At 38.4% G+C, this 14,127-nt stretch overlaps 1 pseudogene; it reads right to left on the minus strand.

Moving 5' to 3' along the window:
• The window catches only part of LOC118842632, a 31,279-nt pseudogene extending 18,255 nt beyond the window's left edge, over positions 1 to 13,024 (minus strand).
• Between the last annotated feature and the right edge of the window lie 1,103 nt (positions 13,025 to 14,127).

A 14,127-nucleotide genomic window follows, 5' to 3' on the forward strand; every position in this document is an offset into this window, starting at 1 on the left:
CCCACTGGAGGAAAAATGACAACGAGGTAATAGTGATAAAGAAAAAGAAGAGCGCTTATTCCTATAGTGCTTCAAGATTGTCAAAGAGGCTTCTTCATAATAGTCTGTATGCGGTGGCAGAGCAAGTATGGCGACCGATACGCATGTAAGTGTTGTGATGCGGCAGGCCGTGCGCTAAGTGAGATGGGTGCAAAGGAATACCAGTAATTAAACAAATGAATGAACAAACAAATAAATAAACACATAGGTAGATAGATAAATAGACAGACAGACGGATAGATAGATAGACAGATAGACAGACAGATAGATAGGTTAGATAGATAGATATATAGACAGACAGATAGACAGATAGACAGACAGACAGATAGATAGATTAGATAGATAGATAGATAGATAGATAGATAGATAGACAGACAGATAGGTTAGATAGATAGATAGATAGATAGATAGACAGACAGACAGATAGACAGACAGATAGATAGATAGATTAGATAGATAGATAGATAGATAGATAGATAGATAGATAGATAGACAGATAGACAGATAGATGATAGATAGATAGATAGATAGATAGATAGATAGATAGATAGATAGGTAGATAGATAGATAGACAGACAGATAGATAGATAGATAGATAGATAGATAGACAGATAGACAGACAGACAGATAGATAGATTAGATAGATAGATAGACAGATAGATAGACAGATAGATAGACAGACAGATAGATAGATAGGTTAGATAGACAGATAGACAGACAGACAGATTAGATAGATAGATAGATAGATAGATAGATAGATAAATGAATAAATGAAATAGCTGCTGCCCTGAGGGATGTTATAGTTTGACAGGGTAGGGAAACAGGTACATAAGTAGGTACATACAAGATTTTTGTTTGTCCTTCATTTTCTAAAAGGACCCATGGCATCTCAGGGTAATATCTTGAATCATGGGTGAGACAGAGTTGAACAAAGTGAGCTTCACTTTTTCTTCCAGAGCCATCAAAATCCAGTGGCAGGATAAAAGATGACCGGTTATCACCCAGGATGGAGTGGATGACCTGGCATCTTCCATGTCTGACCAAGCTCTAAGCATAGTGCAATGCCTCCTTCAGTTGCCTTCATGGTCATTGGAACAAATTATTCTCATTTACCCACTCTGCTGGGGGAAGTCTTCACATGCTTGGGGTATATATATCCTTAACTTACCAGTAGGTTTGAGGCCTGTTTGTTCTTCTCACCTTGGTTTAGCCCATCTGCCAAGATGGTTTACTAGGGTATGGCAGTGGCACATACTATAGCTTCTTGGAGCCATCGTGTAGAGTTGTGTGAAGGTGGGCACCAAAACTAGATGAGAAACCCTGAAAGGGAGGAAAGGAAGGATATACACATAGAGACAGAAGAGACTGTGGAGAAGGTGGCCATAGGGGAGGGAGCAAAACGAAGCATAGCTGGACTTTTTCTGAATTAGTGGTCCAGGAGAAGCAACATTCATCTGGAGAGCAGAGACTCAGAGTGAAAAGGCCATACAGCGATCTAATAGTTCAGAATCTCTGGTGTGGGAAGTAAGATAGTTGATGAGGATCCCATAGAGAATGTGGCCAAGGAGTAGGGAAAGTGTTCAGTACAGATAACTGAGAAAAGGCCCTCAGATTTAGTAACTGGAGGGAGAAGATTAATGAAATAATTTCATTCATTTCAGTTGAATGAAATCTAAGTATTATTATCCTTAGAGAGGTAACTCCCTAACAAAATAAATTGCAGAGCAGACCTTCATCTGCATTCTTTAAGGAAGTTTCTTCAATGAGAGTTTCTCCTATCAATGAAATCATAAATTCACTCCCATTTCCTCCCACTATTATACAGATTTTATAGATGAGAAGGCTAAGAATCAGAGATATAAAGTCTTTTGCTTTGTTTTGTTTTTTTGCCCAAGGTCACATAGCTATTAAGTTGCTCTTCCCATGATTTTCTACCATAGCATAACTGAATTTAATGACAGTAAGATGTTTCTGGGGCAACTAGGTGGTGTAGTAGATATAGTGCAGACCTAGGTCAGGAAGACATTAGTTCAAATCAGCCTCAGGCACTTACTAGCTGTGTGACCTTGGGCAAGTCACTTAACTCTGTTTGCCTCATTTTCCTCATCCGTAAAATGAGCTAGTGAAGGAAAGGGCAAAGTACTCCAGTATCTTTACCAAGAAGACCCCAAATGGGGTCATGAAGAGTCGGACCAGACTGAAAAACAACAACAAAGGTATTTCTAGTGAAATCAGAAATTTATATAATGTTTTCTGAATTAAGGATTTCCATCATTCTCTAAGCCCTGGTGTGTTTGTTGTGTATGCAGAATGTGTCTCTGGGGCTCAGCCACGCACTATAAAGTGGATAGATAGTATAGAAATTATACAGCCGGGACTAAAAAGTTATGTATGAAATGAAAATTCTTGAGCGGTTCAAGAAGAATGGAAATTAGAAAGGTGAATCGTGATCTGGAGAAGACAGTGAAGAAAATCATACATATAGGTGAGTTTTTCACTCTTCAAGGCATGAGTTGGAAAAAAATCTAAGTTTTAATGTTCAATCTAAGAGTGTAGGAAAATGAAAATGGTGGGGTTGACACACACAGACATATATATATATGTGGATATAGATATAGATATGGTTATAGATATAGATATAGATCTGTATACTCACAGATATGTCTATGTGTATATGAATATGTGTATATATGTGTGTGTGCACATAAGTATATATATAATAGGTAGATAGATAGATAGGACTAAAAAGTTATGTGTGAAATGAAAATTCTTGAGCGGTTCAAGAAGAATGGAAATTAGGAAGGTGAATCGTGATCTGGAGAAGACAGTGAAGAAAATCATACATATAGGTGAGTTTTTCACTCTTCAAGGCATGAGTTGGAAAAAAATCTAAGTTTTAATGTTCAATCTAAGAGTGTAGGAAAATGAAAATGGTGGGGTTGACACACACAGACATATATATATATATGTGGATATATATATAGATATGGTTATAGATATAGATATATATATACTCACAGATATGTCTATGTGTATATGTGTATATGAATATATGTGTATATATGTGTGTGTGCACATAAGTATGTATATAATAGGTAGATAGATGTAGAAATATATACATACACCTGGCTATCATCACGTTTCCAAATCAAGCTTCTCTCTCATTCAAAGGAGCAGAAAATAGTCGAAAATCCATCAGGGATGATATCAGAAGATAAGGGTTGAATCCCTGTTCTTCTATTTACTGATAATTTTACTTCAGGTAAAACTATCACTTCTCTAGTTTTAGTTTCTTCTTGTGTGTAAATATAAGGATTTGGCTTTTTAATGTCTTTTCCTATTCTAACTTCCTTTTTTGAACACATATATGCACATCAGAAGCTATGCAACATCTATATTTCCCACACCTTTCTCTGCTCTGTGACTTTTCTATGAAATACTTGATTAAGTTTACGAGACATCAAGGTGGGGAAAGGAGGGATAGAGAGGGTTATACAGAGAAGATGGAGGTTATCTCACCCCAATAGCGGAATTTTTATTGGCTCCTAGTGCCTACTGTTTTTATCTCACAGGAACAGAATTTCATACTCAGAGATGCATCGTAGACTGGTACAAACCAAGTCATCAGACAAAGTGTCTCCAACAGGTTCCTGTTATCCAACATCAAACACAAAGATACTCATTATCCTATGGGGAGTAGATACTTGCTAGGAGTAACAGGGGTGGAATGTTGAGGGAATGGGGAAGGAATTAAGGGTAAAAGGGAAAAGAATTATAAGTGGGATCTTTGGGAAAGGCAGAAGGGGATGCTCTTTTAATCCCTAATCATTTTGTAGTACTAGGTATCTCCCTACTGGCATGTGTGCATGCATGCTTGTGTGTGTGTGTGTGAGTGTGTATGTTTGTGTGTGTGTGTGTGTGTGTGTGTAGAGAGAGAGAGACAGACAGACAAACAGAGACAGAGAGAGAAAGAGAGACAGAGACAGAGAGAGAAACAGAGACAAAAACAGACACACAGAAATAGAGACAGAGAAAGATAGAGACAGAAGAGATAGAGACGGGGGGGGGAGAGAGAGAGAGAGAGAGAGAGTGAGAGAGAGAGAGGAGAGAGAGGAGAGAGAGACAGAGAGAGACAGAGAGAGAGAGAGAGAGAGATCTTATTAGGTTAATTAAAGTACAGATGCTGTACTTTCTCATACTTTGATGTCTATGTTCCATCTTCCTATCCGTGCAGCTAGATCCTTTCTCTACTCAATTCTATTCCTCCCCATCAACCCTGAATTCCCATATTCCCATCATCGTGTAGGCACACATAGAATTCAAAGTTAGAGGCAACTCTCAAACATCTTTCCCCAAGAAATGAGTTTTTATTTTCCTCTATGGTCTTCGGTTGTGGATTTACCACTTCATCCTCTGGCCTTGATGTATTTTGTTTCTCTTGAGGTGAGAAGTCCCCCTGCCTGAGCTATGGCCTCACCAAGGACAGCCTTATTTATTGCTTTTTTAAGCTCTATATATCTCACATTGCAAATAAACACGAAAGCTGGTCTGACCCCTGAACTCCCCCTTACCCCAACACAAACATACACACAGAACCCTTCAACCTTTGCCCTGACCAGCAGCGCCTCAGACTCCTGGCAGATATGGCCATTGGACTTACTTCATTGCTGCATCATTTTTCATTTCAAACAGCCCCAGAGACATCTCAAATTCCACATGTCCCAAACTAACCTCATCATCTTCTTCCCTCCACCATACTGTGCCCTGTCTGAATTTCCTTACTACTACTGAAAGCATTTCCATCTTTCCAATCTCACAGGTTCTTAACCTTGATATTTTCCTCATCTAACACATCCAATCAATGGTCAAAACTTGCCTTGTCCTCCTTCCCAACATCCCAATATCCTCTCCCTTAACTTTACTCACCCAGCTAAAAACCCCAGATCAGTCACTCGTTCCATTTCACCTAGATCATTTCAATAGCCTCCTAATTGGTCTCCCTGACTCAAGTCTCTCCACACTCCAGTCCATCGTCCACTCTGCTGCCAAAGTAATTTTCCTTAAGTGCACATCTGACCATATGGCTCCCCTACTCAATCAACTTCAAGTGGCTTCCTATCGCCTCTATCATAAAATATAAACTCTTTTTTAAAAAGCTTTTAAAGCCCTACACAACCTGGCACTAACCTATCTTTCTGGCCTCGTTAAAAATTACTCACCCTCATTCTCTATGAGATCCAAACAAACTTCACTTCTCACTGTTTCTTACACATGACAATCCATTTCCTGTCTCTCACTTATTCAGTGACCATCCCACATTCCTGAAATCCACTCCCTACATGGAGGAAAGGGAAGAAGTATTTAACTACCACGTGCCAGACACTAGTCTGAGCACTTTATAAATAATATTTCATTTGAACCTCACAACAGTCCTGGGAGGTAGGTGCTGCTATTAACCTCATTTTACAGAGGCAAGTGAAAAATCTCTCTTCCTTTCAGCTGCATCTCAAGCACCATAAGGGCAGCTAGCCAGTTTAGTGGCGGAGCTGGGATTTGAGCCCAGAACTTTTGATGGCAAAACAAGTATATTTTCTCCCGTATGATGAGTGTGCCAAGCATTGGAGCTACCAAGAAGCAGCTAAGTGGCCCAGTGGATTGAAGTCCCAAAAACCTGAATTCAAATTCAGACTCTGACTGCTTCTGGGTGGGGGCTTGGGGACAGATTCAGAGGGAATAGGGACAGTTATGGTACTGTTGGGGAAGGAAGTGACCCCGATAGGTTTCTTCTCTGCCGAAAAAGATTGTTGCTTAGGAGGGAGAGGGAAAAGGGCCAGGGTTGTAGCTGCTGAGGTTTCTAGGCTATTGTAAACCCTTTGACTCTGCACAATGCCCAACTCAAAGGTGTCAAACTGAAATAGAAACATATTGCTTCAGGCTGCATATTGGCTTAGAAAAGCACAAATTTGCATTATCTATATTCTATTATAATTTTACTAGTTTTATTAAACATTTCCCAATTAAATATTTTTTTGAGTTTTATTGATATTTTCTGTTTTTTAAATCTCCATAGTGTCCCATACATCCCTCCCCCTCCTCTTCCCAGAGAGTCATCCAATATGACAAATAGTACTTTTTGAAGAGGAAAACAGGTCAGCAAATTGATCTATACATTGGAAAAGGCTTTGTTTGATTTTTGTAACTTTGTTACATTTACTTTTTTCTTTTACTTTTTTGTTACATTTGCTTTTGATTTTCTTGTCATTGTTCATTCCATTCATATAGTTTTGATTCCTGTGTATATTTTCTTGACTTTGCTTACTTCACTTCGTATCCGTTCACATAAATCTTTCCACGCTTCTCTATATTCATCACACACATCATTTCTTACAGCATAGTAACATTTCATTATATCCATGTACCACAATTGTTTGCCATTCCCCCATTGATGGGAATCGACTTTGTTTACAATGCTTAACTATCACAAAACATGCTGCTATAAATATTTTAAATTATATGGGGACATTTTTCTTGTTGATAACTTCCATGAGATGCAAGTTCAGTAATGGAGTATCTAATTCAAAGTGTAAAGAACTTTTAGTCCCTTTATTTACATAATTCCAAATTGCTTCCTGAAATGTTTGTGCCATTTCACAGCTGCACCAACAATGTACTAATTTACCTATCTCTCCACAAACTCTCCAATGTAGTGTTGCCATTTCTTGTCATTTTTGCCTTTTTGAAGTATGGGAGGTTAAATTTCTGGGTTCCATCAATTTGCATTTCTCTTATTGTTGTTGATATATATATATATTAGTTTTGAGAATGCTTTTGAAGTTTTTTTTACTTGCTTGTTCATTTTAAGGAACAGCTTATCCCTATCTTTTGACCATTTATTTGTCCATTGAAGAATGGCTAATATTTATGTACGGGTGTATGTATGTGTATATACATATGTGTATTTATGTATACATACATACATGCATACACACATATTTCCTTATTTCCTTCCGCTGTTACTATTTTTCCTGTTGATTTATCTGTTTATATTCAAGGTTTTTCAGTTTTCTTTTTCCTGAAAATGTTAGTAGTTTCAATCTTCTTTTCCCCTTATTTTCCTTATCACTGACTTGCTGACTCCCTCTCTCTGTTTGGGTTTTCTTAGAGGCTGAATCTCAAAGCATCTCAACCTCCTTCCATATTGAATGATTCATGATTCACCAGCCTTGGTCTCTGCATCAACTGCCTTTTGCATGGTGAAAAATGACCCCACTTGGATGCTTGCAGGCTTGATGGAGTGCTGAACAGCTCCCCCACCAGTAGAGTATCCTGTTCTGGTGACCTATCCCTCTCTTTGTGCTCCATGGCTCTCTGGCCTAGCACCAGCAGTTCAGAGCCTGCTTTTCCTGGCACTGGCAGAGTCTGGTTTCCCCAACATTGGTGCTTCCAGGTTTCAGCATCTAGCAAGCTTTTGATACAGAAGGGCTGTGGACAACCTGGCTCTTGAGGCCCAAGAAAACTACCTCAGCTGCGATCCCAGGTTTCCATAGCACTGGAAAGAGGGTGGGGAGGGCTGAGCTGCAGGGGTAAGTTTTGATGCAAGTCTGTGTCATGTCCTTAGATCTGCTAATGCTACCTCACTGCCAGTAGTATGAAACGTGGGGGACAGGTGCTGAGTGACCTCCAGGCCACTGAGCATCAGATTTTAGATTTTGTTTTTTGATTAAAAAAATAAAACAACAGAAACGTTCTTTTGGATGCTGGGCATCTTAACTACAGAGATGACTGAATTTACTCTATCTTTGGTGCATAAGTTCTGTTTTGGAGGGATTTGGGAGGTTGTGAGGATCAAAGAAAATGTCTAGTCTGCCCCCTAAATTACATTTTAATCTTTCCTTCAAACCTTCTCCCCCACCATTTCCCTATTATTGTCAAGATCAACATCACCCTCCTAATGAGCCAGGGTCATAACCTAGATTCCTCACTCTTTCTCACACTATCTAATCTGATGCCAAGGTCTCTCAATTTTACTTTTGAAACATCTCTCCAATACATCCTCTTCTCTCCTCTGACACTGTCCCCGCCCTGATACAGATCCTCATCACCTCACACCTAGATTATTGCAATCACCTGCTGGTGAGTCTGCCTTCCTTGAGTCTCTCCACACTTCAGTACATTCTCCATTCGGCCACTAAGGTGACTTTCCTAAAACACATGTCCAACAATTTCACCTCCTACTCAATCAACTCCATTGGCTTCCTGTTGCCTCAAGGAACAAATATAAACTTCTCTGTTTGGCATTCAAAGCCCTTTATAACCTAGCCCCCTCCTACTTTTGCATTCTTCTTACACCTTACTCCCCAACATGTAGTTTTCAATCCACTGACACTAAACTCTTGGCTGTTCTACTAACAAGACTTTCCATCTCTCACCTCTGGACATTTTCTCTGGCTGTTCCCCATTCTTGAAATGTTCTTCCTCTTCTGCTCTGAGTATGGAAATGCATTGCTTCCTTAAGTCCCAAATGAAACCCCACTTTCTCCAACCTCTCTTAATTCCAATGCCTTCCTTCTGTTCATTATTCCCTATCTATCCTTTATATAGTTTTCTTTGTATATTTTTTGTTTGCATTTTGTTTTCTCCATTAGATTGCAAACTCTTTGAGGCCAGGAACCCTCTTTTTGTATTCTCATTGCTTAGCAAAGGGCCTGGCACATAATAGGTACTGAATAAATGTTTATGGATTGGTTTGAGCACTGTTTTGATGTGACTTGCAACCACGGATATGACACTTCCACATCTAAATCTTGGCCTTGTCTACCTGCATTGATCTTGTTTTCTGTGTGACTTTGAAATCATTCAGTATCTATGTGCTTCTATCAACCCCTTGGCTTTATCCAGTAAGATGGTTTATGGTCTACATTGATCAAAGGAATTTTCATATTGGGAGATCTTCCACATTGCCAAAATCATAGATCCTTCACAAAGTCATTATTAATTTGTCTGGACCACCTCCATTTTTCTTCTACAGAAAATCCTGAGCATTATCTCTGAGTGAGAGACAGCATAGCGTAACACATAGAAGGTCAATCTTGAACTCAAAATGATCTGGATTCTAGTGTCCCCTCTGACCACAAGGACTGTGTAATCCTGAACAATTTGCTTAACTTTTTATTGCCCGTAGGCACCTCTTTCAGATTATATGTTGCAGAACAGTTGCTTGTCAGCATTAGTAGAGGGAATTTCCATTGGAAACTCCCTATCTCAGTGAAATCAAAGATCCAAAAAACAAAAGCAACAAAAAAATGGACAAAGGACAAGGCATTTCTCAAGACTTTGGTGTCCTAATCAGTAAAATGGTAGTGATAATCTTTTCCCTATCTACTTTAGAAAGATGTGGGGAAGCATGTTAAAAGACTTTAAACCTTATAGAAATGGATTTTGTTATTTTTATTAAACTGAGATATTTACTACATAACAGAAAATAAGCTTAAGCTTTAATGGTGGAATCTCAGTTATCATCCAGAAGGTGGAAGAAAATTGTTCAATGTGGGAATTATCAAGACCCACCTAAGAACTCAGAAAAAATACTCCATAGCAATTCACTTCTTGTCTCTCTGTGGGAAGTAATTATAGAAATCTTTCCATTGAGAGACCAAAAAGTTCTGTGGGTGTGTCAGCCATCATCTCATTACTATTTATGATAGTTCAGATGTCTGTGATTTTCCTGATGTGTGCTCTCCTACCGTAATGTGAGTTGCAACCACTGAATGCTTCAGCAGACAATATACATGAGGTGCTTCCACAAAACGACAGCAACAAAACCATTCCAGGTGGCCACATTTAGCTAGACCGGTCCTCAGCTGACAGACACAAAGGCAATTTCTAGGCTCATATGTGAAGATTTTTCCAAGGTGGCAGGACCTACCAGACCTTGTGTTCCATTCAACATAGCACAGGCTTACCTTCACTACACATTGATACAATGAAAAATTTTAGCAAAAATTTACACACACACACACACACAGACACGAATACATACAGACATACACATACTTATATATACATACAGATAGACATCTCTATATGTCTCTATTATACTCACATGTCACTATCGAGTCCCCTCAATACCCACTGTAAAGTAGGCAGTACAATTATTTTTGCAACCCATTTTACAGAGGAGGAAATTAAATCTTAGAAAAGTGTAGTAATTTATCCGAAGTAACAGAACTCCTAAATGTCAGATCTAAGATTTGAACATTGGTTTCTTGGCCCCCTGTTCAGTGTTGGTGTTGTTTATTCCCCCTACATCACCATGCTAAAACACTAACAACCATTTATTGAGTACCTACTAGGCATTAAAAATTATAACAGTTCACATTTATCTTACATTACACAGCCTTATACATCCATTACTCCATTACACCCTCGCAACAACCCAGTGAGTTAGGCAAGACAAGGCTTATTATCTCCTTTTGACAGATGAGTCCCAGAGATGGGAAGAGACTTGCCCAAAGGTCATCCAGCCAGTTTAGTGGCAAAGCTGGGATTTGAGCCCAGATCTTTTGACTGCAAGACAAGCATACTTTCCCCTCTCTCATGAGAGTGCCAAGTGCCTGAGATACAAAGTACAAGCCGTGGTTCCCTTCCTCCAAGGGGATTATAGTACAGTCGAGGAAATAGGACCCATGTAATTACTGATAAACAACTGGCTGATTGGACTGATTTCTTCATTGAACTCACTAAATGATTTAGGAGCATATAGACACAGCCTCAGTTTGGCTTAAAATAATCCTCTGAAAAGTAAAAGTGAAGGCAAGTTGTGAATGCAAATACTTTTGGCTCAAAACCAGAAGGCTCAGAAAAGACCCCTGGGTTCTTATAGGCCTTAGTTCCTCAGTCCTAATCTTTTTTTTTTATTTCATCTGCCACTTTCTTTTGTTCTTCCCACTGGGCTCTGGACTCAATAAGACAATATTATTTTTTTAAAATGAGAGCGATAGCTGATAGAGAAAAGGCAGACCCCCCCTCACACCCCTGCTACCCAAGGTCTACCAGCCAAGGACTCTCAACATCCCCATGTAGTGCTGAAAACTTCCAAGGCTCTCTCCCTTCAGAAGAGTTTTTAGGAGGAAGGGAAGGTGAAGCAGAGATGATCAGGGGTGGGTAAGACAAATGGAAAATCAGAGTTTAGAATTAGTTCTTTCCCTCTGAAATAGCCACTATTTTAATGTGTATATAGCTCATCTATTAATAATTATGTGCATATTTTCTCCACTATCAGAATATGAGCTCCTCGAGGGTGGAGATTATGAACTGGCTTTTCTTTGAATCTCCAGTAATTAGCACCACACCTGGCATACAGTAAGCACTTAATAAATACCTGTTGATGAACTGCTAACCTGGTTTTAGTTCTTAATTTTCTCACTTACTATCTGTATTACCTTGAAAAACATAAACATTTCCCATCTCTAGACCTCAGTTTCCTTGTTTCGAAATGGAAAGGAATAGATCAGGTATTTTTTAAACATTTTGTGTAATTGACTTCATATATATGTAAAAACCACAAGAAAGTAAAAAACAAAAAACACCAAAAGAAAAAAAAAGAAAATAGTCTGCTTCGATCCGCTTTCAGACTCCATAGCTCCCTCTCTGGATGTGAATAGCATTTCCCATTATGGGCCTTTTGGAATTCTTACAATCTTGCATGGCTCAGAAGAGCTAAGTCTAACAATTGGTGATGTCACAGTGTAGCTGTTACTGTGTACAATGTTCTCCCGGTTCTGCTCACTTCACTCAGCACCAAATCATATATTTCCAGGTTTTTCTGAAGTCCACCTGCTCACCATTTCTTATAGCATAATAGTATTCCATTACATTCATATACCAAGACTTGTTCAGCCATTCCCCAATTGATGAGCATCTCCTCAACTTCCAGTTCTTTGCCACCACAGAAGCAACTGTTATAAATATTGTTGTACATGTGGGTCCTTTCCCCTTGTTTATGATCTCTTTGGAAAATGGACCTAGTATATACACACATGTGTATATACACTCACAGCAACATGCATACATACCTGCTATATGTGTAGACATATACTCACATGCATTATATATACATATTTACATATATACTAATATATCTTCATATATTATATATGCATATATGTATATACACATATATGCATATACACATACATACACGCACACATACATATATACATATATGTATACATGCATGTATACATGTATACACATATACACACATACACACATATATATACACACATATACATATATACACATATACACACACACACACACACACACACACACACACACACACACGGAGGCAGTTAGGTGACTCATTGGATAAATTGGATTGGAGTCAGGAAGACCTGAATTCAAATCTGACCTCAGACACTTATTAGTTGTGTGACCCTAGGCAAATCATTTAACCTTTGTTTGTCTCCATCTACTGGAGAAGAAAATGACAAACCACTCCATTATCTTTGTCAAGGAGAGTTCACAAATAGCAATGGTGTGTTATGGTCCACGGGGTCACAAAGAGGTATACGCTACTGAATGACTGACCAATAACAAATATACACACATACGTAATGTGTGTATGCCTGGACACACATGGTTATATGCATATATGTATGTATATGTATGTACATATAAATGAACATCTCAGATTAAGAATAGCTGGATTTTATTACCTTTAAAGAGAATTTTTTTAAAAGATGATTTCTAAATGCATCCTCCAGCTTTAAGTTGTAAGATTTCTAAGCTATTTTGTCTCCTTGGCCCTTAATCTCTTCATCCATCAAATGGCACTATCCGTATTTGCCCTGCCTACCCGATATGGCAACTGATGAGCTACAGTGGGCACTATCTGTGTAAGAAAATCCGTGTGACTGTCAAGTTCAGCCTCTGTGGGAGCTTTCTTCATTCTTTCTCTACTCAGACTCGAGCTGGAGCCCATGATAAGCTTGAGTAATAGTTGGAACAATAGGAAAGATGCTCCTATAACTGAGCAGCTTCTAATGAGGATAGACTCTATAATTGTTCTATCGACACTGTTTTGACAGATGTGACTCTGAAATACAAACAAATCTAAAAATTATTAGGCATGATTGCTCTCTGATTAGATGTTAATTCATTCCAAACGGGGAGCTGGGTTTTCAGGGGGAGCTCACAGATGCATAGAACCACAATGCTGTTTTTATGTTGTGTATTGATTAAGGGGAGATTGGGTTGGGTGGTCTATAATGATAAAAACGTTCAGCATCATTAGCAGCTGCCACAAAAAAATGATGGATCCATAATTGATTGTTTTAGTGCAAGAAGAACCATTAAGGAGAAGAAGCCTGGAGAATAAGGAAACACATCTGTAGCATGCCAGACTTGAGAATGGGAGGGCAGATGGTAAGGACTATCACTTTGAAGAAAACAACTATAATCAGGTCTCACTAGTAGTAACCTATGTCTAATAGGTCCTGAACTGAGTGACCTATCTCTCTTCTTAACTCAGAATGGAGGGTTATTGTTGTTATTATTGTGTATCTGTTGTTTTATTTGGTTTTTTCCTTCATGGATAAGTAAATGAAGAGGCAGTAGGCAGTCTGATTTCTAACCATCGCCAAAAAGGACAGACAAAAATAAATAAACAGATATATAAATACATAGATAAATGAATAAATGAAGAAACAGATAACTCACTAAATATATAGATAAATAGATAAATGAATGAGCTAAAGGATAAATAAATGAATAGATGAATGAACAAATGAATGGATGAATGAATGAACAAGCAGACAAATAAATGCCTACATTTTCCAGTTCTAGCTTGATTATTCACTAACTGTGGAGCTTTGGAAAAATAACTTCACTGCTTTAGTTAAGCCTCAGTTTGGTTTTTTTCATCTGCACATTTAAAATAACTCTACAGCATACCTTGGAATCTTATACTAAGGATCAAATATGACAGTGTATTTAAAGTGCATTGTAAATTTTAAAGTAATTTACATATATAAGGGGTTGTTATCATTATGATTAATTCATTCAGCAAGCACCTATTAAGCTTCT

The sequence above is a fragment of the Trichosurus vulpecula genome, chromosome 3 (assembly GCF_011100635.1).
Source record: "Trichosurus vulpecula isolate mTriVul1 chromosome 3, mTriVul1.pri, whole genome shotgun sequence".
Lineage (NCBI taxonomy): Eukaryota > Metazoa > Chordata > Mammalia > Diprotodontia > Phalangeridae > Trichosurus > Trichosurus vulpecula.